Raw genomic sequence first — 26,941 nt, 5'->3', positions numbered from 1 at the left:
CAATTTACCAGTGAAGGGCTGCAAAAAATATTACTACGACACTGTGGCCGTGGCTAATAGTGTGGGTGTGGCTTGAGGGTCATGTGACTGGGTAGGAGTGGCTTGCTGACCATGTGACCAGGTGGGAGTGGCTTGACAATCATATGACCGGAGGGGGTGGCTTAAAGGTCATGTGACTGAGTGGGAGTGGCTTACCGACCAAGATAAGTTTTCAAATAGGTGCTTAGACTCTTTTTCAGTTGATTAAGTCACATTATTTGAATAGCCACAAAAAGGATAAATGATACGACAGTATTATTTGATGAGGAGCACAGTAACATTTTAAGGTTTTGTACTGAACCCACAAGATTCAGTATGATAACAGATTAGGCAAGTAGCTCAATTTTCTTTAATTACGATAAAAGTTCAGTTCTAGATAATGATTAAAAGTTTTTATGGGTAAAAACATACTATTTAATTATTTCCTGTTTTAAAAGTAATTCAGGATCATACTAAGGTACTAGAGAAGGATAATAAAAAACTATTAAGTATTTAATAAATACTCCATAAATTTACTACCTCCACTGTGTTCCACAAACCATCCACCCCCCATTTATCTATCTATCTATCTATCTATCTATCTATCTATCTATCTATCTATCTATCTATCTACCTACCTACCTACCTACCTACCTACCTACCTACCTATGGAATTGTCCTTGGGAGGCAGAACCCACAGCCACTCCGTCTTATCCGGGTTGAGTTTGAGTCTGTTGACACCCATGGGGTCAGCAGCCCAACACTGCAATTCACCCATCTTTTAAATCCATACTGCCCCCTCCCTTTCATTTTTCTTTTGCAATAATTTGGTTAAGGGCAAAGTTCACAGGTCCCTGAAGCTTGACTCACAGTGGGTAATGAAAAAAAAAATCACCACAGGACAAATTTCTATATCAACTCAAAACACAAGGAAACACTTCACACTTTCAAAGGCACAGCCCTACACTGTTTTCTTCTGATAGCCAGCTGTCTCTTCCAATGCTCAAGGGAGGATAGTTTTCTCCTCCTATCTTTTTTCCCCCTCCACAGAATTAGCTCGTGAGGCAGAGTGGAGATTTCAGCTTTGGGATTCCATATCTTCGCTAAATGCAATTATCACTGCATACCGAAAATGGCATACCGTCTCCTTAAGCCATAGACAAACCTTACGCAGATGTGCTAAGCATTATATCCATCACACAGAGATAACAGTGTATACAGTAGTAATGTGCAATTTAGAAAGTATAATGCCATATAATAAAATTATTTTACCTAAGTATCATTATCAAAGCAATGAATTATGCAGCCACTCCACTATATCATATCCCTCCTCAAAAACATTTTTTTAACTAAAATTTCGCTGTCCCACTCTGCCCCTGAAAATGGTGAAATAATTGTAATGAAAAGTGAAAATTCTTGCAAGCCAAGTGGTTTCTCAAGATTAAATATACTGTTTTAAACACTCTCCTTTCTCCCTCCCTCCCTGTTGTTTATTATCTTACTCCCACAAACAAGGCCGTCTTTTTGAATAGTCAAAAAGTCCTTCGGGATTGGGCGGCATAGAAGTCAAATAAATAAATAAGTAAGTAAGTAAGTAAGTAAGTAAGTAAGTAAGTAAGTAAGTAAGTAAGTAAGTAAATAAATAAATAAATAATATTGTTTTACTTACTTCTTTAATGTTCTGTCGGGCTCTCTGGTAGACTCCTCCCAAAAATTCACAGGTACAAATTTCAGACACACACACGTTTGAAAATTCAAAACAATGTTCTTTATAATGAAAATTCACTTAAACTAAGCCCTCTTTTGGTATAGCAAAGAGCACTCGTCTCCAAACAAACTGGTAATTTGTACAAGTCCCTTATCAGTTCTGTGATACTTAGCTTGCAGCTGTGAGGCAATTCACAGTCCTTCTTTCACAAAGTGAAACACACTTTGCTCTGGTTTAGTTTCAAAGCGGGGGGGAATCAGCACACACAAAGTCAAAGTCAGTAAAGCAGTCATGAAACACAATGATCAGATAATCCTCCACAATGGCCAAACCCACAGGCTGGTCTTTATAGCAGCCTCACTAATTACCACAGCTCCACCCAACCACAGGTGGCCTCATTTTCTTTGATAATAATCTCTCAGTTGTTGCTGCCTATGCATCGCTCTACCCATGCGTGGCTGTATCATTAACTCTTGTTCTGAATCCACGGAGGAGCTAGAGAATTGATCTCCTTCTGAGCTGTCTGCCATACTCTCCTCCACCCTGTCACTCATGTCTTCTTGGTCAGAGGAGCCTTCATCAGCAGATTCCACCGGGGGCAAAACAGGCCTGCAGCATGTGGATGTCTCCCCCACATCCACAGTCCTTCGGGCAGGAGCTGGGCCAGAGCTAACCACAACACTTAATAAATATATTCCATTATATCAAGTATATTTCTGTTCCTCAGACCCAGAGCAACAAACATGCCTGGACTTTGATATCCTTTAAGAGAAACACATTGTTTCCCCATTCAACAGAGCTGTTTGCTCAGAGGACAAATTTTCCTTTTATTAACATAGTTATCCAGCTGCTGAAGGAAATCTTGAGATACACTGGCATGAAAGAAGAATTTACTCTGAATGTCTCCAGAGTCTCAGAATGGAGGCTGGAAATTCAGGGCTTGTGGAATCATATGCCTGTGTAATTCCCGTTTGGAATTATTACATTCCTTCTATCTGCCACAATTTCACCATTGCTCCGAGGTAGCCCACTATTTGATCACTTGAGTGTCAGGACAGATTGTCTCTTTATTGTTCTTCCCAGGAAGAGGAAATGAAGTTTTAGAGTTTCATTTTTTTCTTTCTTTCCAAGGTGCTTATACTGTTATGGTAGTTCTTGACTTATAACAGGTCGCTTAGAGGCTGTTCAAAGTTATAACAGCTGCCCCAAAGTCATGTGATCCCATGGGCTCTTGGCCATTGGTTCACTTTTATGGATGTTGGCAGAATCCAATGGTCAAATGACTATGGTTTTCAATTTTTCCCCCCAGTTTCCAGCATTTACTTTCAGTTTCTGGCAAAAAATACCGATTGGGTATAGTGGATTCATTTAACAATCACAGCATTTATTTAACAACCATTCATTTAACTAACACTATGGGGGGAAAAAACTTTTGCCAAAAAACCCCTATTGCAACCAGCCTGCCTTCCACTGAAAACATGTATACTGCACAAGCCAGAAAGGGGGCTGAGAAAATATCTGCAGATTCCTCACATTCTGGATATAAATTGTTTCAACTCCACCATTCGGGAAGCTGCTGCTGCCCATTGCATGCCAAAACAACTAGACATGGAGACAGTTCTTTTCCTCGTGCCATCACTCTGCTGAACACCGAATTCCCACCGTACTGTTAGGCTTTACCTAGTAATACAGTATGGCTGTATTACTACTATCCTTCTCATATGTTCCACTACCTACTCTTAATGGTATCACTATTATGATTAAATAAGGTTCAGGAGGGAAGTGTTTTTAATAGGAAAGTGAACACAAGAACACAAGAACAAGGGGACACAATCTGAAGTCTTCTATGTTTCTGTTGTGGTTAGCTCTGGCTCAGCTCCTGCCCCAAGGAATGTGGATGTGGATGTGGGGGAAACATCCACATGCCACAGGCCTGTTTTGCTTCTGATAGAATCTGCCAATGAAGTCTCCTCTGACCAAGGAAGCGTGAGTGACAGGGAAGAGGGGAGTTTGGCAGACAGCCCAGGAAGAGATCAATCTTCCTTATCATCCCTGGATTCTGAACAAGAACATATGACAGACTCACGCATGCAGAGAGTGATGCATAGAAGAGAACAACTGAAGGATTATTACAGGAGATAAGTGAGGCCACCTGTGGTTGGGTGGGGCTGCTGTAAATAGTGCTACAGATAAAAAGAGCAGCGTGCTGATTTATCCTTGTGGAAGTTTATCTGATTCATAGTTTCGTCAAGATCGTGGTTTTGCTGTTTCCTTGTTCAAGACTGTGTGTGGACCTTCTGGATTTTGGAATTGGACTCAATTTCCCAGTTACTGCGTGAGAAATTGGATTGCATTTAACCTGTGCCTTGTGTGTATCAGAAAATCCCTTTCACATTTTAAAAGGGAGTTTTTTCTGCCTTTCTTTTGCTAAAGACCTTTGGTTTTCCTTCTATTGTGTGGTGTGTGTCTTTCTGGACTAATTACCCTGTAATTACTGGCGGTTGGGACACGCCGGCAGAACAGTTTCTATGTTTCTATGATAATTATTCCTTTGTTATTATGACTATTTTGTTATGTGCACACTGAGAACTTATTCACCGGTGACAAATTCCTTGTGTGTGTAATCACACTTCGCCAAATAAAATATTCTATTTTTATTAACAACTGTGGCCTTTGCTTAATAATTGAAAAAAAAAAAAAGTTGTTAAATCAGGTCCAGTCACAGGGTGGCATGCTCAATGATTGCAAAAACTTTAAAGCATAATTCTGATCATAAGCTGAGGACTACCTATCGTATGTGCTTGTGTGAATATGTCTATAGGATAGAATTACTAATGTCTTTGTGTTTCTGTGAATATGGCTGTAAAGGAGCACATTGCATGTGTGCATATGCAGATTGTACACTTCTCTTGTGTGTTGAGTTTCTTCCTATTTTATATGGTGAGTTTCTCCCTAGTTGTATATGCTGAGGATGTTGTATATCAACCCATGTGGGTCTGTTAGCTGTAGATAGAGAGATGCAATTTTATGGATAAACAATATATGCTCACATGTATGATAGCCACCCCGAGTCTTCGGAGAGGAGTGGCATAGAAATCCAACAAATTAGATAGATAGATAGATAGATAGATAGATAGATAGATAGATAGATAGATAGATAGATAGATTTATAGAAGGAAGGCAGCTCAGGTCTCGCTGTATTCGCCCTAGAACAAGGACAGAAACACCAGCCTGAAGATGACGAGTGGGACCTCGTCAAAACGTCGCCAGAAATTTCCAAATCCTACACGGGAAGAAACCCGAATATACCAAGACCATCATAGATAGATGATAGATAGATAGATAGATAGATAGATAGATAGATAGATAGATAGATAGATAGATAAACATGTACCCAAATGCTTGCATTGACCTTAGATACTCTAAAATATTATCTCCCCCTAGTTAAAATAATCAAGGAGGACATCTAGACCAGGTATCTCCAATCTTGGCAACTTCGGAGAGGGGCGGCCTACAAATCTAATAAATTATTATTATTAAATTATTTAAGACTAGCTTTGCTGGCTGAGGAATTCTGGGAGATGAGTCACTTCGAGAAGGGTTGTATAGAAGTCTAACACACACACACACACACACACACACACACACACACAAAATCCACAAGTCTTAAAGTTGCCAAGGTTGGAGACCCCTGATCTAGGTAATTTCCTTACGTCATAAGTCATACCCCATATATCATTGGTAGAATGAGCCTAATTGAATCTAGTATCTTCATGTTGTCTGAAAGGTCTTCTTTGAGAATCTTAAGAGACATAAATCACTGGCATTTCTTTATATAAGGCATCTTCTTACGTTCCTATAGTATGTAAGCCGTGAATCCATTTCCACGAACCATGCACATCGCTGGTAGTCACTTAGCAACTGTCATTTCCAAAATGGAAAGTTATGTTAATATAGCTGTACATCTTCTACTGTATTTAGAAAATTAGTTCAGATGCAAATTTCTATCCTGATGAACAGGTGCCAATAAAACGTTTATTAATTAAAATGACATCTTATTTTAAGACTTGATTTCAGCCTCCACCATCATTTGCCATTTGAAGTCTTGATACAGCATCAGACGTAGAAAGATAAAATTATGCAGGCATTATTCAGCCCCTGAAATGTTTTCATTTAAAAAACAAAAAGATTGAAAAAAAATGAATGAAATTAGCATTTAAATAACATGTCATATGCTGCAGTAACTGTTGTTTTGAAAGCTGGTTAGCCTCTATTAGAGTAGTTATATAACAAAAACATACAACGATGCCACAGATAAAACACAGAATTGAAGTCTCTAATTTTACTCCTATCTTTCTAATCTGAGAACAACTGACTGCTCAGGTTGCAATAAAACTGCACATCCTTCTTCAAATTGTCAAGCAATGTGATGATATGGGGAATGAGTGGGATGTAGTATCATGGAAACCCACAAGATCTCTCTTCAGTCTGTGTTTCATTTTTGTATCTCAAAAGACTTGTGAGTAGATTTTGCCCACCTGCATATCTGAGAACCCTGGAAACCTAGAATAAGATTATTTATTTATTTATACCTATAAAGCCCTTCAGGGCACCGGACCAGGATATCTGCGAGACCGCCTTCTGCCGCACGAATCCCAGCAGCCAGTTAGGTCCTACAGAGTTGGTCTTCTCCAGGTCCCGTCGACTAAACAATGTTGTCTGGCACGACCCAGGGGAAGAGCCTTCTCTGTGGCGGCTCTGACCCTCTGGAATCAGCTCCCTCCAGAGATTAGAACTGCCCCCACCCTCCTTGCCTTTCGTAAACTCCTTAAAACCCACCTCTGTCGTCAAGCGTGGGGGAACTGAGACATTTCCCCCTGCCTATGTAGTTTTTATGCATGATATTACTGTATGTATGTTTTTTATATTGGGGTTCCTTGCTTTTTAGACTTTTTAAATGTACTATTGTTAATTTAGATTCTAATTATTAGATTTGTCATTATGTATTGTTTTTATCACTGCTGTGAGCCGCCCCGAGTCTGCGGAGAGGGGCGGCATACAAATCTAATAAATAATAATAATAATATTTATTAATTTAATTTGACTCCTATGCCGCCCAATCCCGAAGGACTCAGGGCGGCTTACAGCAATATAAAAATTACAATTAACAACAATAACAAAAAGAAGTCAAGGAAAAAAACTAATTTCTAAAATCATCATTAAAACTAAGACAATTTAATAACATACATACTAATCATTCAAACCAATTCAATTCTTTGTATAAACATCCATCCATCCATCCATCCACCCATCAATCCATACATACATACTTTTTGACTTCTATGCCACCCAATCCCAATGGAACTCAGGGTGGCTTATAGCAATATAAAAAACATAGTACAATAATAAAAAGAATTCAAATATTAAACATTGACAATAAAAACCCCATGTAAAACCCACAAAGCAAGCAATCCAATCAAAACACATGCATACCACCAGTAATGGGCAACCAAAATTTTTACTGCCACATTGTGGGTGTGGCTTAATGGTCATGTGATTGGGTAGGAGTGGCTTGCTGGCCATGTGACCAGGGGGGAGTGGCTTGAATTATCATCATAGTTCAAGTGAACTGTTAAGCCCTCGACTTTCAACATTACCAGTGTCGCTTGCTGGGGTGACAATTTGCTTTGCGCTCTTCTTCCTGGGTCATACCCCTGCCTCAGGCTGGGTAACTAGGCGAACGGCTGCTACCAGAAGCATAAATGCTGCCAACGCCGCTTCCACCCACGTCTTCTGCTTGCATCTTAGGCGGGAGGTGGCCGCATGAGGCTGGAGGGGAGGCAGGCAGGAGAGAGGGAAGCTCATCTGAAGCCAGGAAGGAGGAAAGAGGAAAAAAGCAAGGAGCACAGACGCAGCAGCAGGGGAAAAAAAAGAGCCGAGCCGAGACCAGTAATCCAGGAAGTGACAGCCGCCGATGAGCTGGAACGGCACACACATCTTCATTTCCGCCGGTGGAACTGCATTCTACCCCGCCCTGCCTGCTGCCCACCCCTGCATACCACTCATACACAATTCGGCCATGACAGATGTTATATTTATGCCCCACCCCAGGCTTGCCGGCAAAGCCAGGTCTTCATAGTCTTTCGGCTTTCTATATAGTGTGAATAAGGCTTAGGAAATGTGATTCAAAATGGGAACATTATTTGGCCTTAGGTATGATTCTGAGTCTGGAAAGAAACTATGGGCAAAGAAAAGTGTAAAAAATAAGAATTCTAGAGTTTAGATGCTAACTTTGAATAATCAAGAATTTCTTAGGGACCAGGTTTCAAGCTCTATTGTTCCATCATTCATCTAATCTTTTTTTAAAAAATATTTTTCCTCCCAAAAGCAACCAGTTTTGAAGTTCCAGAGGGATTAGCTATTTTAAAATCAATGTATTCCACAGGTGGGAGAGTTATTTCCCAGAAAAAAATAATCTTTTTTTAGGCAGGAGTGAATCAGTGAATTAATTAATGAATTAATTAACCTGACAGTATCACACTTCCATTTCTAGCTAATAACATTTGTTTTCTTCAGAAACTATTGTACAACACTAACACTGTTTAAAATAGTATATATGTTATTCTGTTTTTACTTTTGTTGGCTGCATAGCTAGAGGTATAACAAGCAGGAAGAGGGAGATTGTGATCCCCTTATATAGAGCGCTGGTGAGACCACATTTGGAGTACTGTGTTCAGTTCTGGAGACCTCAACTACAAAAAGATATTGATAAAATTGAATGGGTCCAAAGACGGGCTACAAGAATGGTGGAAGGTCTTAAGTATAAAACGTATCATGAAAGACTTAATGAACTCAATCTGTATAGTCTGGAGGACAGAAGGAAAAGGGGGGACATGATCGAAACATTTAAATATGTTAAAGGATTAAATAAGGTTCAGGAGGGAAGTGTTTTTAATAGGAAAGTGAACACAAGAACAAGGGGACACAATCTGAAGTTAGTTGGGGGAAAGATCAAAGGCAACATGAGAAAATATTATTTTACTGAAAGAGTAGTAGATCCTTGGAACAAACTTCCAGCAGACGTGGTTGGTAAATCCACAGTATCTGAATTTAAACATGCCAGGGATAAACATATATCCATTGTAAGATAAAATACAGGAAATAGTATAAGGGCAGACTAGATGGACCATGAGGTCTTTTTCTGCCGTCAGTCTTCTATGTTTCTGTGTTTCTATGTTTTATGGCAAGTGGGAATGCCAGGACAATTACACTCGATTCCATATATTTATATGTAAACAATAAAAATATATTTTTTAAAAAACATTTGATTTTAGTTTTCATCCAGTTATTACTTAGAAAAAAAGGATTTTAAAGGGATTTTAAAGTATAACATTCTATGCTGCTTGAACTAGCATTATAAAAGGGATATGTCTAATTTTTCACACATTTATCAAAAGGGTAAGAATATTTAGACACGCCACAAAGAAAATACATAGTTTTAAAATTTACATAGTTATATAGCCATTTTACTGTTATCAGTGACAGTCTTTTTTAAATAGAGCTAAGAAATAGATACCACATTTGGATAAAATTACCCTTCATTGTTCTTCAAAAGATCTTTGCTATTAGTTTTTCAGCTATTACTTTTTTCTAAAACAAAATAACTCCCTAATAGGTCAAAAAGAATTAAGACTGGAAAGAAAGAAACTACCAATTAAACTAAATGACATGCTAATTGCGTGTTACCCCGCTCCATTTTTCTGAGGTTGTTTTTTTTTTACTGTAAACCCTCAGCCCCACATGGGGGCAGGCTGGAAATCTAATCTTCCTTTTTGTGTTTCTAAACAACGTGGTGCTTCTTGAGCGCCCCCCCCCAATCCTACACTGGTGTAAGGATTATTCTTTTCAACAAAAGGGTTGAGAAAATGATTATCTTTTCTCTTCCTTCCATGTGATAGTCCTAATTTAGATCAGGCCACCCTGTACTTAGCATCAAGTGAATAAAATCAGATGCTTCAACAAGACAACCTACAATTTGTGCTATTGCCTGCTTCAGGGCTGAGGGAATCCAAAGAGAATAGGTTGACCTCTTCTGTATTGCAGAGAATACCTCTCTCTCTCTCTCTCTCTCTCTGATGATCCCAATTCAATTTCCTTCAGCTTTATTTCTGAATTTGAAACATAATTCTTTTCTGCCGTTACTGTAAAGCATTCTTAGAACCAAACTGAAATGGACAGATTTGTACCTGAAAGTACACCCTTGCACCCCGTTGTAAAGCTACCCCAGATTTCACAGTGTCCAATTGAACACAGGCATCCATGGGGAGGTTAAAAATGGGTGGCTGCTGTGAACATGTGATCAAGAACTCAACCCCCCTTTAAAAAGGGTGGACTTCCAGCACATTGCCCCAATTACCATCTTGAGCCCCATCTCTGCTTCTCAGTGGTTCTCAACCTTTCTAATGCCGCGACCCCTTAATACAGTTCCTCATGTTGTGGTGATCCTCAACCATACTTCTAGTGCCAATTCTCCCAACAGAGATTTAAGCTGATTGGCAGGAAGGTCAGAGGGACCCCCCACTGATTGGTCAGATTGTAAAAATATGTTCCAAGGAGAATTGAAGCTTTAGTCCCTAACACCATGGGAAATTTTTCTTTTCCCATGGTCTTAGGCAGTGATGGGCTACCAAAATTTTTACTACCACACTGTGGGTGTGACTTATGCATTTTGCTTCAACATCTTTCAGTGCAAATTGGGTGCTCTGGGGATAGAGCTCCAAATTTTGCTACCGGAACTGTGTTCCTGACCGTTCCTGTAGGAGTCCATCACTGGTCTTAGGTGACCCCATGAAATGGTCACCGACCCCCAGGTTGAGAACCTCTGCTGCAGATGCTGCTGCAGATAATGAGTTTTGCCCATCATTGCAGCAGGCAGTTATCTTGAATATGATACCATTGAAAGAAGTTTTTTTTACTGAGTATGACAAAGACAATTTGATATGATTTAGAAATCTGATATGATTTAGAAATCACCAGCAACATGGTTTAATTGGGACAAGTTTTCTTATATGCGGTGGATATGGCTTCAAAGAGAAGCTCAATTAAGCCACGATGCCTTTAAATAGAAGTATAGCTCTCCATCAGATACAAAATATAGTTTGCTGCCAGATACAATATTATACTTTTCTGTCTTCCTTTCATCCAAAGTGTTTTTGGGAAGCATATACTGTAACTTCTACTTCTGCCTCACGTAATGGAATACTTCCCCGTCCAAGTTAAAATTGAAAGGGAGGTTTTGGCAAATATATTTTCTTCAGCTACAAATGCACTTTAAATGAAACTCATTATGGGCAACCAGAGGGGACATTCACAGATGGAGAGGAAAAGGCAGGTGTAAGGACAGTTAGGCAGCTGTGAGAACTGCAGGAAGAACAACAGCAAAATAAATATTTGGATGCTTAGGGTAAAGAACATGAGACAAGGAGGCAGAACAGCCAAGAGAAAAACATTTAAAAAGTTATTTGTTGGTAAGATTTAATTCTCCACAATTGAACCATCAAAGCATTTGCCAAATGACTACATGTAAAAAAAATAAAATAAAAATGAAAATCCTGTGGATTATTTTCCCTCTCTTTTCTTCTATTTTTAACATGAAACCACCTGCATTTAAAGTTGTAATTCTTAATGCACAAAACAATAATGTTTCAAGGGAGTGAGGATGAGGACTCTATTTGTGTATGTGTATGTATGTGTGTGTGTGCGTGCACACATCCAAATTTATAATCATTCATCATCAAAACATTTTTATTGAATTGAAAAGAAATAAACATACAACATACAAATACAAAATACAGAATATATATAGATATGACGGTCTTGGTATATTCGTGTTTCTTCCCGTGAAGGATTTAGAAATTTCCTACATGGGAAGAAACCTGAATATTCCAAGACCGTCATACCTGTACCCGTGAAAATATATGAACACACACACACACACACACATATGTTTTCGTGGATTTTCATGGGTACAGGTATGATGGTTTTTGTATATTCAGGTTTCTTCCCGTGTAGGATTTGGAAATTTCTGGCGACGTTTTGACGAGGTCCCACTCGTCATCTTCAGGCTGGTGTTTCTGTCCTTGTTCTAGGGCAAACACAGCGAGACCTGAGCTGCCTTCCTTTTATAAATACTGGTGGCTGGGTGTGGTTTGATGGCTCAGCAATTGCCTGCTGTGTAGAAACTTATATATATATGTGAATATTTATTTACAGCAGCACGAAGCTTATAACTTCAGCCTGATGATGGTGAATGTGATTCGGGTTTCTTCCCGTGTAGGATTTGGAAATTTCTGGCGACGTTTCGACAAGGTCCCACTCGTCATCTTCAGGCTGGTGTTTCTGTCCTTGTTCTCAGGCGAACACTCAGACGAACACTGTTCGCCTGAGAACAAGGACAGAAACACCAGCCTGAAGATGACGAGTGGGACCTCGTCGAAACGTCGCCAGAAATTTCCAAATCCTACACGGGAAGAAACCCGAATATACCAAGACCGTCATACCTGTACCCGTGAAAATCTACGAAAACATATATATATACAAGGACAGAAACGCCAGAAATTTCCTATTTATAGCCGACAACTATATTCTGTATGTGTCAAATGTTTAAAAAAACACACAAAAAAAACATTTGACATTATATATATATATATATATATATATATATATATATATATATATATATATATATATATTTCGGCCTTGTTCGTGGTATTTGTAGGGATTATGTCTGTTTTCCAAAATTGTGCATAGAGAATTCTAGCGGCTGTTATGTGTAATATTTATTTATTGCATTTATTTATTTGTTGCATTTATATGCAGTTCACTCCAAAACATACTCTGAGTGGCAATATGAGATATTGGAAGTATTTGTCTACTTTTGTTCTAAATATTCCTAACAGAAAGGTTTCTGGTTTAAGTTCTACTGTTTGTTTGGTTACTTCTTCAATCCATTTTTGTATTGTTTTCCAATATTTCCTTATTTTTGAGCAAGTCCACCACATGTGATAACTTCCAATATCCTGTTTACATTTCCAGCATATAGGTGATGTATTGGGAAACATTTTTGCCAGTCCTGCCGGTGGTAAATGCCACCTGTAAAACCTGATATATCTGCATGATGAGGCTATTGTCATTTTGTAATTTTGATTCCATAATTTGTCCCAGAGCTCCAATTCAATAGTGTGGCCAAAATTTTGTGCCCAAATTGTCATGACCTCTTTCATCGCTTTATCTTCCATTTTTATATTAAGCAAACACTCATAAGATTTAGTAATTATTTTCTCTTCTATACCTAACAATATTTTATCCAATTCTTAGTATTCATTTTGGAATCCAGATTGTCATATATCTTTTTTATATTTTATTTGTATTTGTAGATATGGCTACCAGTCAATTTTTATCTCCTTTAAGGCCAATTGTTCTCTCATTTTCAAATTGTTCTGTTCATTTAAGTAATTCTTTATATATAATTTTTTTATTTAAATCTAATGTGTTGGGGTAAAATGGGGCATCCATTGGTGATATCCATTTAGAGATCTGATTGTAATTTTTGCTCTTAATTTCTAACCAATCATCGAGTAAAATTCCTTTAATATAGTGTTATTGAAAGTACTTATGAGTCTGATGTTTGCCTTCCCAAATAAAGTTATGCCAACCCATTTGCAAACCGTGTCCTTCTGTTGTTAGAATTCTTTTGTTTGTAACTGTGACCCATTCTTTTATTCATGATATGGTTGCTGTTTGGTAGTATATCGTCCTTGCCCCTTCTCTTTCATTCTGCCTCATTGCTACCTCTTATTTCTCGTTCTTCTGGCTGGTGGCTAAATCTCAATTCCTCTTGACTTTTAATTGATCTTATTTCACTACTGTCTTGATCATCATCCTCTGTCAGCAGTTGATCGTAGAAATCCTGTGCCTTTCCTAAATTATCAATTTTAATCTTCCTTTTTCTCCATGTTACTAGCACCCCCTCTGGGATAAGATATCTAACAGAGACCTTGCCTAAAACAGCTGCAATAGCAAGAAAACTGGGCATGCCAGACGGAGTTCTATTGACTTGCTTGGACTGGAGTGATATCAGCACCAAAAGTCCGATAGTCATTCCAATGCTTTTCAAATGAAGATGGTAGGTGCTTTTTGATGGTTATTTCTTTTTGGGACTCTCTTGTGTTCCAGTTCCACTTTATAGAATTCAGACCCTTTCCAAATAACACTGGGCAACAAACACAAAAGCAGCATGGAAGAAATATTCCAGCAATTCCTTCTTATAAAAGTTGACTGTATCAGAGAAAGATACATCCTCCAGAATTTTAACAAGAAGCAGAAATGAAAGAAGTATTTTTAGAGTGACATGGATCTATATAAAGATGAGTCAGTAGGGCGAGGTAACAAAGATGAGGATATGTGTGTACCTATTAAAACAAACCCAGTGTTTTTCTCAGTAGGTCACACTGAGGTCTGAGGAAGCAACTAAATGCTTCATCAGTGAGGAAGTGAGGAAAGTTAACTTGATTCTGATCTCCTGAAGACCCCAAAGTTGGGGGCATAGTTAGGCCCTATCAGTAGTTAGTCAGAGGCTGAAGTCATTCCTGTGAGGCAGTGGTTATCAACTTTTTCTTCCCCATGGACCCCCTTTAAATAACTTTTGTGGCCATGGACCACTCAAGATTCCAGTTATTTGACTGCATCAAATGTTTATTTTAATTTTCTCACGAATGTCTCACATTTTGAGAGAAGGGGAAATAAGCTAATTTGTTAATGCCCATACTCCTATTATATCTTTATTGCAATGATTCCATACAAATTTAAAGTAATAGTATCAACACTCTTTTACCTCAAGTGGCCCATTTTAGGGTGTTTTGACATGCTAATTCTGAATTTGATGTCAATTTTTTACATTAAAAATTGATGGAAAATTTTTACAATTCTGCTCACTTTCCCCCTTCTCTTGTTTGTCTGTGTTCAGTCACCGTATATTTTTGTTTACGGGTCCAGGGCCACCACTTGGAGGAACAGACTTCAGCCCCATTGTGGCCCCATAGAGGGCCGTTGGGTTAAGAAAATGTGTTTGAGAGAAAAAAATGCCTAATTAAATTTACTCTTGGAGGAGGAGGACCTATAGAGCCCTACATGGTATAGGTCAAGACTATCTCCGAGACCGCCTTCTGCCACCTGAATCCCAGTGACTGGTGAGGTCCCACAGAGTTGGTCTCCTTAGGGTCCCGTTGACTAAGCAATGTCGGCTGGCGGGACCTAGCGGAAGAGCCTTCTCTGTGGGGGCCCCGGCCCTCTGGAATCAGCTTCCCCTGGAGATTCATACTGCCCCCACCCTCCTTGCCTTCCGAAAGAGTTTAAAAACTCATGTTTGCCACCAGGCCTGGGGTTCCAATGACCAATGAATGCTTTAGTTTGATTGTTGAATGAATGGTATTGATAGTTTTTTGGTTAGAATTTTGGAGATTGTTTTTTAATATATTATTAATTGGATTGTTATTACTGTTTCTTGTTTTTCTGTACATGCTGTGAGCCGCCCCGAGTCCTCAGAGAGGGGCAGCATACAAATCCAATTAAATGTTAAATCTTAAAGTGAATCCCATCAACCATACTAGCACAACTACAAAACACGGAACCATTAATATAACACATCCATACAAATGTCACATGCAAATGGAAGCTAGAAAATGATATGAATAAAATTTTACAAGTTGTACTTCGCTTAACGCAAGCTATTGGCAAAAAGGGAACATACAGTATTTTGTTCGTACGATTACAATGAGAATGCTGGTGCTGCATTCACACTAACAAGCGTTGTTATATCTAGCTTAATAGGTAAAACTTATATTCTGAATTCTGACTCTTTGTTTCTATGCTTATTCTTAAGATAAGCAAAAGCAGAGAATGATTTTTTGAACATGACCTTGTTATGAAAGGCATCAATACTCTTAGTTAGTTCTGGAAATCTACTTGTTGGAGAACCCAGAAATTTGGAGGGGACTGTACTTTGACCTGAAGTTTCAGACCACCATCTGTGGATATTTCTATGAGCTTGTCCTTTTTTGCTGCTGTGAGCCCTTCTAGTTATACTGAAAAAATATTTCTAATCCAGTTTTTTCTTGCATCAGGAACAGGAAAATATTCACAGAAACTGTGCTGCAAATCTTGCAAATATCATGCAATAAGTGATGTCTCCCACCTAGACACTTCTTTGTTGATGGAACAAAGAAAACTTGTGAGGTTTGGAAACATCTCATAGTTTTGGTTCAATAGGTGATGATGCCACAGTTTCAACTTTTTGATCATTACTTTAATTTCAAAACTGTAATATTTTTTCCTTGAAGACTTAAGCTTAGTATACAGTATTTCAAGTGGATGAAGATATCTTAAAGATATGCCAATTTGACTAATCAGGAAAAATCTGTCAAATGATCGCTGAGGTGAAACTGCTTCTCTAGTATGAATCATCTCATCTCTCAAGAGATCTGCTTTTTTGCAAAATTGATCAATTTGACTGATTTGTTTAAGGCCTGCTTTAGTTTTTCTGGTATCATTTTAGCAGCCAGGACTTCTCTATGTATGCAACAAAGATAACAAGTCACTGGCGGCACAATTTCCTTAATCGACGTGACGTGCCCAGTAAGCTTTCTAGATACTCCTCACACACTCTGTGCTAATTCCGATGCATTTCAACCAACTCATTTCATGAGATGTTATGAACTCATTTAAGCTGTTGAATATTTCTTCGGCTGATGCGCGTACCAACGAGGAGATGAAAATTATGTTTTTGAAAACACATTTCTCATGCTGATATACCTAATGTAGCATGATAAGATTGCTTTGTTCACATCCATGCTTTTGTCCAGTTGCAATGCAAAGTAGGGGAATAGGTGAATTCTTTCTAATAATTGTTCCTTAATATTAGCTGACAAGCCGTCAATTCACCTTTTAATTGTTTCATTTGACAAAGATATTATGGAAAGGTCTACGGCAGCTTGCTCACTGATCAATGCAGAAACCATGTTTTTTTTGCAGCAAGTAATATTTATTTTATTTATTTATTTATTTATTTATTTATTGGATTTGTATGTGCACAGTTTTCTGATTTTTGCTATCAGTTGAAAGTCTTAAATGAAGCCCTCACTGCATTTTCATTGTTATAACCAGTTGCAGTCTTTTAAAATAATTTTCTTACTTTCCCAAAGTTCATTTTTCCTTGCTTTTGAAAAAAATTAATGTTCTTTGTGGCATGTTGTTCCTTATGTTTTGTATCAAGATTCCTTGGCAATTTGGATGGTTCCATAGCCTTGTTGTAGAGTAACTTGTAACACAATACGCTTCGTGGTAGTTGCTTGTTCTCAGGACCTGTACCTGTGAAGCCAATTGAGAGATATTCCTTGCTATAATGGTGCTACTTTTTAAAAATGATTGGAAGCCACACTTTGCTTAGAACAGGATGCACTCTGTTCATCAACATCATCAGTCCCTTTATGTTTCAAATTCAACCAGCGACCCATCCTGAGGCTATATACTGAAATGTGTTGTCACAAAAACCACTGCAACAATATCAAAAAAATCACCGTAACGAATTATATCCAAACGGTTAGCAAAATTTGTAAATGATTATAAAATCGGTCCAAATGCTCATTCACATTGATAAGGACAAATTCAGCATTCTCTGCCCTGTGGTCTCTGACAGTCTGTTCAATAGCAGGAAATGTCACATGCTTTCTCTTTGTAGCTCAGCTTCATTCATTTGCAATGTTCTCAGTGTGTGCAGAAATACCAAACACAGCTATTTAGCACTTAGCCTTAAACTTATATACTGCTTCACAATGTTTTACAACCCTCTCTAAGTGGCTTTACAAAGTCAAGCCAACAATCTGGGTCCTCATTTTACCCACCTCGGAAGGATGGAAGGGTGAGTCAACTTTGAGGCTGGTGAGATTCAAACTGCCAAATTGCAGGCAGCCAGCAGTCAGCAGAAGTAGCCTGTAATACTGTACTCTAACCACTGCACCACCGAGGCTCTCGGTACCATCAGACTGCTACTCTCACACCCTTAACCTGGGTGAGTGCTGGTCATCAAGGCAGGTTTTACAAAACAAGCATGCATAATTAAGATTTTGTTCTATTTCCCATTCTGCCTTGCTTTCATTCGGATTTAACTGCAAAGCATCATAACATTTCTTCAAGCCTACGCAGACCCCTCTGTCCATAACAACATCACAGTCTCCCAAGAGTCCATAAACCACAGGTTGAGGACCATTGCTGTTTCCCACTGCATAAATCAGGACTGAATAAAGAAATGCTGGTTTGAAAATATGACACAGGAGGGGTGCGACCAGGGGTGGGCTACTGCCCGGATTGGGGAGGGGATGCAGTGGGGTAGCAAAAATGGAGCTCCACTCCAGAGCACCCAATTTGCACTGAAAGATGTTGAAAGAAAATGCAGGGCGTCCTGCATAAGCCACACCCACAGTGTCGTAGTAAAAATTTTGGTAGCCCTTCACTGGGTGTGAAACATGGGACGATCATGGATACTGAGAGAACTGGAATGGTCCATGCGCTGAACTTGTGGGTCACAAGGGATGAACCTTAACCTGGGTGGAAAACTGTAGGAAAAGTTAGTTTCGGGTTGCCTACACTTCATGGCTAATATGACTCTGCTAATAAATTGGAACTTGGAAGAAGGCCAATGTTTGGACTCTGATTTATTTCTCGGATGTTAATTGGAACACTGACATTGGCTTTAAAAGGTCTGCAGATGGATGAATACAGATACAATATACAAGTGTTTCTGAAAGGAAACTATTTACGGTTGCTTAATGACATACTTCATTTATTCGGAAGAGGCCACAGCATAGCATGTGCTGGTATTTAAGATCTGATGAGGACAGAAATGAATTAGAGAGGCAGTCAAATCCTATTTCAATATACAATGGCCAAGCATTCTATTATTATTATTTCCATTTATATAGGCAGGGATCTCAGAAGAAATGTTAGGGGCTGCCTAGGATCATTTGATGGTTGCCTTATTTCACTGCATTACAAACTGCCCTAAAGTCTCAAAGAAAGTTTGCATTAATTCAATAATTGGGGTTCCTCCCTCAGAAGTATTTTAACATGCACTGACTGCTCTATTTATTGCTCTTTTTGTAAGCAGCTGTAAATATAAAACTTTATAGAAAAAAATAGATGCAAATAGATATACATGTTACTACTTCAGTAGTAAAAGCAGTAATAACATCCAGAATATATACATCCCAGGTGCCTTTTTAATAACTATGAGCCACTAAGAAATAAGGTTAGTGTCACCAATGTTTGGGGCTAGGGAGAGAAAATAAAAGAAATGTGGCAAATGCTCGCTAACATTTTTCATGGCTAATAGCACAATTCATACCATTCATACCATAACACTAAATGTCCTTACGTGAGGCTAAAATATAATTTGCCTAATGTGATTGAAAAACAGATTAATATCAAAAGCAACAACAGAGAAAAGCTTAGTGAATTTTGAGTGAAGAAGTCTTTGCCAATAAACAAGAAATATAGAAAATAGTATGGGGACACAGTGCCTCAGTGGCTAAAATGCTGAACTTGTCGATCAGAAAGGTCAGCAGTTCGGTGATTTGAATCTTTAGCGCTGCATAATGGAGTTTCCATTACTTGCCCCAGTTTCTGCCAACCTAATAGTCTGAAAGCATGTAAAAATGCAAGTATAAAAATAGGAATCACTTTTTGGGAAGGTAACAGCATTCCATATGCCTTCAGGATTTAGTCATGCTGGCCATATGACCACAAAATCGTCATCAGACAGAGCTGGTTCTTCGGCTTAGAAACAGAGATGAGCACCGCCCCCTAGAGTCAGGAACAACTAGCACATATATGCAAGGGGAATCTTTACACTTACCATTATAGAAAAAAGTATTATTCGCTTGGGTTTTTTTTAATCAAGAGATAAATTCATGACATATGATTTATAAAATTACCGATGTGTAAAATAATTTACTGCTAACCGTGTGGTTCAAATTGGAAATGTCTACAATATGTGTACGTATTTGAGTGTGTATTGGCAGCTCTTTTAAAACAAGAGTTTCATTTGTTACATTTGCTTAGATTCCCATGAGTATTGTATATTTTCTCCTAACAATGTAGTAATTATCAAGAGCTTAAGATTTATCTGGAACATAGAGTTGGAAATTCAAACAATCAAACTGATGTTTTATTCCTACATGTGTTTCAAGCTGGTGTTTTATATGGTGGCTGGAGAGCCAGGTGCACCTGGATTTATTTTATGATAGATACCCATGTCCTTATTTTCACAGTAATCATGACCAAATTGCTGCATTCCCACATCACTGCTCAACTGCCTCCAGCTGATGAGAGTTGGGTGAAGCTTCAAATAAGCAGTTAGATTTATCTGATCCGATTGTCTATTTGAAATGAATCTTTGACCAGTTTAGAACAGTCTCTAGCAAGGCACTAGAGAAAGTCTTGTGCACATTGAAGCACATTTTGAAGATTAAATCTGAAGAACTGCATGGACATGGATAATCCTTAGGTAATTCACTCCAATGTTGGAACCACTGGAAATTTAGACAAAGCTTTGAGATGAAATTTACTGTTTTTGCTGTAAGCAAATATGATCCAAACTTTGCATACTTGATTTTTTTTCTGCAGAAGCATTTATTTATTTATTTATTTATTTATTTGTTTGTTTGTTTATTTGTTTATTTATTTATTTATTTATTTATTTGATTTGATTTGTATGCCGCCCCTCTCCGGAGACTCGGAGCGGCTAACAGCAACAATAAAACAGTGTACAATAGTAATCTAATACTAAAAACGATTAAAAACCCATTAATATAAAAACCATACATACATACATACATACATACATACATACATACATACATACATACATACATACATACATACCATGCATAGAATTGTAAAGGCCTAGGGGGAAAGAGGATCTCAGTTCCCCCATGCCTCATGGCAGAGGTGGGTTTTAAGAAGCTTATGAAAGGCAAGAAGGGTGGGGGCAATTTCTAATCTCTGGGGGGAGTTGGTTCCAGAGGGCCGGGGCCACCACAGAGAAGGCTCTTCCCCTGGGTCCCGCCAAGTGACATTGTTTAGTTGACGGGACCCGGAGAAGATCCACTCTGTGGGACCTAACTGGTGGCTGGGATTCGTGCAGCAGAAGGCGGTCCCTGAGATAATGATATATGACTTGCTCGCATGGATCTGGACTTTGGGAATACTTGATAAACTTATCTAGATTTTTTCTACCCAACAAAAAAACCCCAGAGTCACTCAGATGGAGAGAAAAAAATATTTCCAAAACAATATCCACTTTCTCCTAGAATTGTAGATTCTATTCCTGATCTAGTATTTGCAATAGAATGCATGAAAAAAACAAAACACTGTTAGTACCTCTAACACATATTTCAAATTGCCGTGAAGCACTTAAAATGTACTTTTCCAATAACTGAATAAGAATGGATTTGTATGTCCTTTTCATGTCTTTTTCATTTACAATTTAATGTCCTTTTCATTTACAATTTAAAATATGAATTTTAGTTTCTATTTAATCAATGGTTTATAATGAGAGTGACGTTTTGCATATTTAAGGGTCAAAAGAAAATACCCTTTGGTATTTTCCAATGCAGAGAGGGGAGGGCAATGTTTTATCAAATAGGACTGTATCTTCTTGGAAATCATTATCTTTTTGGAGACTATCAGAAATTACATTTTTTTTTCTAGGAGGTTAACTGTGGGAATAAGAGTGAGAAACGTCTGGAAGGTAAACTATAAAATAATGAAAACAGCACATATAGAATGGGAGGAATATGTCTGAGCAACAGCACAGGTAAGAGAGACCTGGGTGCATTGGTGGATCACAGATTAAACATGAGTCAACAATGTGAAGCAGCTGCAAAAAAGGCAAACACAATCCTGGGATGCATCAAGAGGAGCATAGAATCTCGCTCACATGAAGTAATTATTCCTCTCTACAGTACTTTGGTACAACACACTTGGAATACTGTGTTCAGTTCTGGGGGGCCCAATTTAAAAAGGACATTGATTAACTAGAGCAAGTTCAAAGCAGAGTTACAAGGATGGTGAGTGGTCTGGAAACCATGTCCTATGAGGAATGGTTAAAGGATATAGGAATGTTTAGTCTGCAAAGGAGAGGACTGAGAGGAGACTTGATAGCTGTCTACAAATATCTAAAGGGCTGTCACCGAGCAGAGGGATCAGCATTGTTCTCATTAGCACATGGAAGGACTAGAAACAATGGAATGAAACCCTTTCTCTCCTACATTTTCTTTCTTTCTTCTCTCCGTTTTCCTTCGATCTTTCTTATTGTTTTCTTCTCTTCACGCTCCCCCTTTTTCTTTTCTTTTCTTTTTTCTCTCTTTATTGTCAATAATATTATTATAACTAGATATCTTATATTATATATTATGCCTTTTAATAATACCATTAGGATTATGACCTTGTTATGAATACCAACTTATATATATTATTGACTTGTCTTTATCCTGTTTGATATCTCTATCTCTTTTATTTGTAATAAAACTTAATAAAGATTATTTTATATAAAAAAAGAAACTGCAAGGGAGTAGATTTAGATTAGATATCAGAAAAAAAAACTTTCTAACGGGAAGGGTGATAAACCGGTGGAACAGTTTGCCACAGGAGGTGGTGAGCTCGCATTCACTGCAGGTATTCAAACAGAGACTGGACAGTCATCTTTCTGGGATGGTTTAATGAATCCTGCATTAAGCAGGGGGTTGGACCCGATGACCCTGAAGGTCCCTTCCAATTCTATGATTCTATTCACAGATGGTCCTTGACTTACAACAGTTCATTTATTGACCGTTTGAAGTTATAACTCACTGAAAAAGGTGACTTATGACCATTGTTCACACTTATGGCTGTTGCAGCATCATGGTCATGGGATTTACATTTGGATGATGGACAACTGGTTCATATTTATGACAGTCATAGTGTTCCGGGGTCACCTGACCATCTTTTGTAGCCTTCTGAGAAGTAAAGTCAATGGGGAAGGCAGTCTCACTTAACAAATTTTTCACTTAGCAACATAAATTCTGGGCTCAGTTGTGGTCCCACGTCAAGGACTACCTGTGCCTCCTTAAAACTCTCCAATGAGGCTAAAAAGCAAGGGAGTTACTTCTTGTTCCCATATTTCATTCTGAGGAGGGGAAAAACCCACTGATTTTCCTGGGTCAGTGTTTGCAGCATGACTACAAAGCCCAAATGTCTGGAAGTGGGATGCTGGAGCCCTTTTACAAAGGTTAGGAAAATCTGCAGAAGTTTTTATTTTTATTTTAAATGTACACCTCAGAGAAAAGGCTCATATATTCATTTACTGAAAAGGAGAGGTAACCGCATTTTTCAAGAGAGCTATGACGAGCGATTTATCATGCAACAATAGGGAAGGGGGAAAAAATCCTCAAATGGACTGTTTTTGATTAGTTCCCCAAACTTGTCAAATAATATGTTCATTACAGTTGTGTTATGTAGTAATTTCTTTCCATTTAACGCAAGGATGAATTTCTTCTTTGATTCTTTTAAGGAAATGTAACGATGCGTCCCTCACAGCGTTTTAATAAGTAAGTGTGTACATGAAAAGGGAAGGCTTTCATCATTGTGCTGAACTAGATCTCAGGTACATTACATCAGAACTCTCTACACTGCCCTCCAACCAAGGAATAAATCATGATTGAAATCTGGCTTAATACATCTTGTCCTGAAGATCAAAAAATGCACGCAAAGTCCAAGACTCAATTCTCAGCCATGAAGCTTTCTTTCTTTGGCACAAAGATTTTTCCTGACACTGAGTATTTGAAAGCAGTCTTGAGGGTGGTGGAGGTAGCTTGAATTATGGACAAAAGGTTTACATTTAAGCAACTGCCTTTTTTCCCCTTGGCCTCTGCTGAGCCTAGATTCCTTAACCATTTTTGCTATCTCACTCACATATTAAAGGAATTGATTTCTTGCCTCCACATAATAGAATCTGAGAGCTGGAAAGGAACATTCATGCCGTTCTTCTGGCTGGGTAAAGGCATCCAGTTAAAATCTCCTCAGAAATTGTCTAGCTGGTGACTGCTTTAATAAACGAGAGCCCATCATTTCCCAGCTGGAGCCATCATCAAGCCATCTCCTTATGTATAGCATCTTGTATTTTATGGAAAGAAGGGAATTGGGCACAAACCTCCCCTCTATTCAAAGTCCTGCAAGTAGTTTGTATGTATGTATGTATGTATGTATGTATGTATGTATGTATGTACGTACATACATACATACATAAACACCGGGAGGCAAAAAAGGAGCTGTGACGTTCCTTTAATATACCAGGTTGATTCGACAAAAAAAAAATCACGCATAACCCTTCCCTGGTACAAGCGGATACAGGAGTTGAGTCTGTAGCCTAATGGCTAAGACCTCTGGACAGAGGCCCTGAGTTCAAATCCCAGTAAAAAGGGTGTGGCTACCTGATGAAGGCTAATAAGCCCAAAATAGATCTAGTCTCCTTTCCTTTTCATTATCAGCAAAAATATGTTATACATATTTATTTATTTATTTCATTGGATTTGTATGCCGCCCCTCTCCGAGGACTCGGGGCGGCTCACAGCATATATAAAAAAGAACAGTAATATAATCCAATTAGTACTACAGTATTAAAAACAATTTGAAAGAGAAGATTAACCTAAAAAATTAACTCACTAACCAAACATTCAGCAATCATACTTAAGGCATTCAGTGGTCAGGGGAATATCTAAGAGTCCTGGCAGCAAAGATGAGTTTTTAAGCTCTTTCGGAAGGCAAGGATGGAGGGGGCAGTGTGAATCTCTGGGGGGAGTTGATTCCAGAGGGCCGGGGCTCCCACAGAGAAGGCTCTTCCCCCAGGTTCCGCCAACTGACATTGTTTGGTCGACGGGACCCTAAGGAGGCCAACTCTGTAGGACCTCACCGGTCGCTGGGATTTGTGCGGCAGAAGGCGGTCTCGGAGATAATCTGGTCCTGTGCCATGTAGGGCTTTATATGTTTGTGTGTGTGTGTATGTCTGCATGTGTGTGTTTGTTTGTGTGTGTAGATCTTGGTGTATTCAGGTCTTTTCCCGTGTCAGATCGATAGAGGTCCCACTCATCATCTTCAGGCTGGTGCTTTCGGCTTTGTGCTAGGGCGAACAAAGTGTGGTCTGAGCTGCCGTCCCTCTATAAATACTGGTGTGTGTGTATGTGGAGTGGTGGCTCAGCTGCTGCAAGTGGGTTGGCTGGCTGTGTTGTAATATCCTGATTAGTTGGTGGGGTAACACCTTGGGTAGTTGATGCAGTTGATGTTTGCAGATTAGGGGTGACATCCTGAGTAGTTGTTGCAGTTGATGCCTGCAGACTAGTCAGCTGTTTTGTAATGTGTGTCTGTGGTGTAACATCCCAGGTTTTGGTTTGGTTCCGAGTTTGTGATCTGGCTATGTGTTTATGGTGTGTGTCAGTTCGTGTTGGAGGGGTTGCAGCAGTGGGAGGTACCGCCATGGTTTGGCTACCCATGAAAATCTACAACAATACACACACACACACACAAATATATATACTTTATCATTCACTTTTTTGGGTTTCTGAGGGTGATGTTGCTTCAGTTGGTAAGGCTTTCTTCAATTTGTTGCTCAATGCCTCTTGGCCATTCTCTAAGTCTTTCTCCAGGTAGGGAAATGTATTAGGTGACACTGGGTCAACTTTCCCCAACTCAAACTACCTTCTAGGATTGTTGAGAGGAAAGAGCCCTATGTCACGTTGACCTGAGATAGGATAAAAGCCTAAAAATACATAAATAAATAAAAATGAATGAATTCAGTTGTTTACCAGTTGGGAAAGAGATAAAACTCTCCTTGCATAAACGTTCTACTAGTTATAACTAGGAATTGAAGAAAGACTTCTTCACTTCAGTTCAAAGGATTGAAAAAGTCTTTCTTCAATTCCTAGTTATAACTAGTAGAAACAAGACTTAACATGACGAACAACCAGTCAAGTCTAGTGCTTAAGGGGTGTGCTGGAATTGGGAAGACCTGGGTTCAAGACCATCCTTGGTCAAAAGAGTTTCCTGGGAGCTTGCCACTATTTCTGTCAGGATTGTTGCTGTGAGGAAAAATTGGCGGAAAAAAGATTCTGCATATTATCTTGATCTGTTGAATAGAAGACAGGAGATAACTCAAACCAATAGACTGACCACATTTTATTTTGGTAGCTTCTGTGGAACAGTACTCAGGATGGGGGGAAAAGACGGTAGATTTTATACATGGATTTCAACCTGTCCAATTAAGAAAGAATAATCATACTGTGAAGGACGTATCAGCCACAGGGACCTGGCTATGATGAAGCTTCCCTCAGCCCACACAAAAAGATGGAAGAAAAAGAGCTGTTTATAAAGAAAGTTTCACATCCCTCAATATTTTCAGTCACTTAAAATCAAGTCAAAAGGCAGCTTTTGGGGCTCCTATGACCCTGAACTGCAATTCCTACGAACAGATGCCAATTCTGCCTGCATCTGCGGACAGAGCTTTTTTGAAGTCTCGACTGCAGCTGTTCTCAAAGCCACAAAAACTTTCAGCTTTAAAGCTGAGTTTTCAAAAGATTGCTCCCGGGTTCTAAGAATTCTGGAAGAGGCTGTGCAACCCAATCTCAACTCCCAAAAGGTGATTTGAAGGTTAAGAAAAGCAAAGCTATTACCTGCTGCAATTCTTTAGGGCCGCTACATCTTTTGTCCAAAAGCTCCATTCTGAGTCCAACTGATGCTACATGGCCCCATCATTAATCAGAAAAAAACTAGAGGCAAAGTGTGTTATTTTTAAAGTTAATTATTGCCTGGTCTTTTATACTGAGCCACAAGGAAACATAAATGAAAGTACAGCTAGATGGTGAGAAATAATTCAGTAAGGTTGAATTCAGGGACTTCTACCTGTTTATATTTTGTGATGAGTGCAAACTGTGTCTATTGAATATCTGCCTGTCATATACTTGTTTAAAGTGTCAGCTTTTCAGCTAGTGTATGTGGCCAAGTATTAATGCGGAGAAAATAGAGAGCACACATGGAGAGAAATGGCTTGACTTAAAAGAAAAAGGAACGAAAATA

This window comes from Erythrolamprus reginae, chromosome 1 (genome assembly GCF_031021105.1).
Source record: "Erythrolamprus reginae isolate rEryReg1 chromosome 1, rEryReg1.hap1, whole genome shotgun sequence".
In the NCBI taxonomy this organism is placed as follows: domain Eukaryota; kingdom Metazoa; phylum Chordata; class Lepidosauria; order Squamata; family Dipsadidae; genus Erythrolamprus; species Erythrolamprus reginae.
Note: the sequence above shows the minus strand (reverse complement) of the source record.